General features: G+C 40.6%; 1 non-coding gene across 1 annotated transcript; it reads right to left on the bottom strand.

Annotated features, from left to right (window-relative positions):
* Positions 1 to 1058: 1058 nt before the first annotated feature.
* Positions 1059 to 1162, bottom strand: LOC112714057 (small nucleolar RNA R71). The gene has a single exon (XR_003159013.1). It is a non-coding gene; the product is annotated as a small nucleolar RNA R71 (small nucleolar RNA).
* Positions 1163 to 4272: the final 3110 nt, after the last annotated feature.

Genomic DNA, 4272 nt, shown 5'->3' with positions numbered 1-4272 from the left:
TATCTTTTTCAAATATATCTTTTTATCTTTTATCTTATCTTTTTCAAAAATTTTATCTTTTTCAAAATTTGATTTCAAAATATCTTATCTAACCTCCTATCTTCTTATCTTTTTCAAAATTTGATTTCAAATCTTTTTTAATCAACTAACTAACTCCTTGTTTGTTTCTTATCTTTTTCAAAACCACCTAACTACTTTTCCCTCTCTAAATTTTCGAAAATTCTCCCCCTCTTTTTCAAAAATTCTTTTTAATTGTTTTAAATTCTAATTTTAATCTCATCTCATCTTTAATTTTCGAAAATCACTAACCATTTTTTCAAAATTATCTTCGAAAATTTCTTTCTCTTCTCTTATTCTATTTAATTATTTAACTACTAACACTTCTCTTCACCTCTCTTCATCCGAATTCTTCTTCATCCTTCTTCATTCTTCTACCTCTTTCTTCTTCTACTAACCTGAGGGAATCTCTATACTGTGACATAGAGGATTCCTTTTTCTTTTCTTGTTTTCTTCTCTTTCTTATGAGCAGGAACAAGGAAAAGGGCACTCTTGTTGAAGCTTATCCAGAACCTGAAAGGACTCTGAAGAGAAAATTAAGAAAAGCTAAATTACAACAATCCAGAAGCAACCTTTCAGAAATTTTCGAACAAGAGAAGGAGATGGCCGAAAATAATAATAATAATAATGCAAGGAGAATGCTTGGTGAGTTCACAAAGCCAACATCCAAATTTGATGGAAGAAGCATCTCCATTCCTGCCATTGGAGCCAATAACTTTGAGCTTAAGCCTCAACTAGTTGCTTTGATGCAACAAAACTGCAAGTTTTATGGACTTCCATCTGAAGATCCTTATCAGTTCTTAACTGAATTCTTGCAAGTCTGTGATACTGTAAAGACGAATGGAGTAGATCCTGAAGTCTACAGACTCATGCTTTTCGCTTTTGCTGTAAGAGACAGAGCTAGAATATGGTTGGATTCACAACCTAAGGATAGCCTGGACTCCTGGGATAAGCTGGTCACTGCCTTCTTAGATAAATTCTTTCCTCCTCAAAAGCTGAGCAAGCTGAGAGTGGATGTTCAAACTTTCAAACAAAAAGATGGTGAATCCCTCTATGAAGCTTGGGAAAGATACAAGCAGTTGACCAAGAGATGTCCATCTGACATGTTTTCAGAATGGACCCTATTAGATATATTCTATTATGGTCTCTCTGAATTTTCGAAAATGTCACTGGACCATTCTGCAGGTGGATCTATTCACCTGAAGAAAACGCCTGAAGAGGCTCAAGAACTCATTGACATGGTTGCAAACAACCAGTTCATGTATGCCTCTGAGAGGAATTTCGTGAATAATGGGGTCCCTCAGAAGAAGGGAGTTCTTGAAATTGATGCTCTGAATGCCATATTGGCTCAGAACAAAGTGTTGACTCAACAGGTCAACATGATCTCTCAAAATCTAAATGGATTGCAACATGCATCCAACAGTACTAGAGAGGTAGCTTCTGAAGAAGCTTATGATCCTGAGAACCCTGCCATGGCAGAGGTTAATTATCTGGGTGAACCATATGGAAATACCTATAACCCATCATGGAGAAATCATCCAAATTTCTCCTGGAAGGATCAACAAAAACCTCAACAAGGTTTTAACAATGGTGGACGCAATAGGCTGAATAATAGTAAGCCATATCCATCATCTTCTCAGCAACAGACAGAGAACTCTGAACAAAATAATTCTAATTTAGCCAATATAGTCTCTGATCTGTCAAAAGCCACTTTCAGTTTCATGAATGAAACAAGATCCTCCATTAGAAATTTGGAGGCACAAGTAGGCCAGCTGAGTAAGAAAGTTATTGAAACTCCTCCCAGTATTCTCCCAAGCAATACAGAAGAAAATCCAAAAGGAGAATGCAAAGCCATTGACTTAGTCAACATGGCCGAATGCACAAAGGAGGAGAAGGACGAAAATCCCAGTGAGGAAGACCTCCTAGGACGTCCTCCAAGCAAGAAGGAGTTTCCTAATAAGGATCCTGAGGAATCTGAGGCTCATACAGAGACCATAGAGATTCCATTAAATCTCCTTCTGCCATTCATGAGCTCTGACTATTATTCATCCTCTGAAGAGGATGAAGATGTGACTAGTGAGCAAGTTGCTCAATATCTAGGAGCTATCATGAAACTGAATGCCAAGCTATTTGGTAATGAGACTTGGGAAAGTGAACCTCCCTTGCTCATTCGTGATTTGGATACTTGGATTCAGGAAACTCTACCTCAAAAGAGACAAGATCCTGGCAAGTTCTTGATACCTTGCACCATTGGCACCATGAGCTTTGAGAAAGCTCTATGTGATCTTGGGTCAGGGATAAACCTTATGCCACTCTCTGTAATGGAGAAGCTAGGGATCATTGAGGTGCAACCTGCTTTGTTCTCACTGCAATTGGCAGATAAGTCAGTGAGACAAGCTCATGGGATAGTAGAGGACGTGCTTATAAAAGTTGAAGACTTTTACATCCCTGCTGATTTCCTAATCCTAGATACTAGGAAGGAAGATGATGAATGCATCATCCTAGGAAGACCTTTCCTAGCCACAGCAGAAGCTGTGATAGATGTCAACAGAGGAGAGTTAGTCCTTCAATTGAATGGAGAATACCTTGTGTTTCAAGCACATGGCAATCCCTCTGTGACAAAAGAGAGTAAGCATGAAGAGCTTCTCTCAGCTCAAAGTCAAGAAGAGCCCACACAGTCAAACTCTAAGTTTGGTGTTGTGAAGCCACAACCAAACTCTAAGTTTGGTGTTCAAACCCCATATCCAAACTCTAAGTTTGGTGTTGGGACTAGACAACATTGACATGATTGCTCTGTGGCTCCATGAGAGCCACTGTCAAGCTATTGACATTAAAGAAGCGCTTGTTGGGAGGCAACCCAATTTTATTTATCTAATTTCATTTTATTTTGTTTTGGTGTTATTTTTGTGTTGAATTAGGTACATGATCATGAGGAGTCACGAAAAAATCAAAAAAATTAAAAACAGAGTCAAAAACAGAAGAAAAAAATTTTTCACCCTGGAGGACGCACGGGCCGGCGTTCAACGCCCAGAAGATGCATCTGGCGGGCGTTCAACGCCAGAACAGAGCATCTTCCTGGCGCTGAACGCCCAAAACAAGCAACATCCTGGCGTTTAACGCCAGGATGCGCACACAGAGGACAATCTGGCGCTGAACGCCAAAAACAAGCTTGAAACTGGCGTTCAACGCCAGAATCAAGCATCACATGGGCGTTTAACGCCCAGAACATGCACCAATGGGCGTTTGAACGCCAGAATGGTGCATGAAGGCAATTTACACGCCTATAGGGTGAAGGAATGGTATTTCTTTTCACCTCAGGACCTGTGGACCCCACAGGATTCCCACCTCAGGATCTGTGGACCCCACAGGATCCCCACCTACCTTTTCTTTTAATCCTATTCACACTCTCCTAATCCAAATCTCATTCTCAATGTCACCCTTCCCAAAAACCTTCACCAATCACATCAATTTCTCTTCCCAATTACCCCATGCACCATTCACATCAACCTCCTCTTCCCCATAAACCCCACCTACCCCCATTACATTCAAATTCAATTTCCCACCCATTCCCACCCAAAATGGCCGAAACCTAACCCTCCCCCCTCCCTATAAATACCTCCCTTTTCTTCTTCATTTTCACACAACATAACCCTTTCTTCTCTACATAGCCGAACCCCCCTTCTCCCTCTCTACTCACATTTTCTTCTTCTTCTTCTTCTACTCTTCTTTTCTTTTTGCTCGAGGACGAGCAAATTTTAAGTTTGGTGTGGTAAAAAGCCTAGCTTTTTATTTTTCATTCACCATCAATGGCACCCAAGACCGGAGTTTCCTCAAGAAAAGGAAAAGGGAAGGCAAAAGCTTCCACTTCCGAATCATGGGAAAAGGAGAGATTCATCTCCAAGAGCCACCAAGACCACTTCTATGATGTTGTGGCAAAGAAGAGGGTGATCCCTGAGGTCCCCTTCAAGCTCAAAAAGAATGAGTATCCGGAAATCCGACATGAGATCCAAAGAAGAGGGTGGGAAGTCATAACCAACCCCATGCAACAAGTCGGATTACTGATGGTTCAAGAGTTCTATGCTAATGCATGGATCACAAGGAACCATGATCAAAGTATGAACCCGAATCCAAAGAACTATCTCACAATGGTTCAGGGGAAATACTTAGATTTCAGTCCGGAAAATGTGAGGTTGGCGTTTCATCTACCCATGATGC

Source organism: Arachis hypogaea, chromosome 9 (assembly GCF_003086295.3).
Source record: "Arachis hypogaea cultivar Tifrunner chromosome 9, arahy.Tifrunner.gnm2.J5K5, whole genome shotgun sequence".
Lineage (NCBI taxonomy): Eukaryota > Viridiplantae > Streptophyta > Magnoliopsida > Fabales > Fabaceae > Arachis > Arachis hypogaea.
This window is presented reverse-complemented; position numbering and strand designations above follow the sequence as displayed.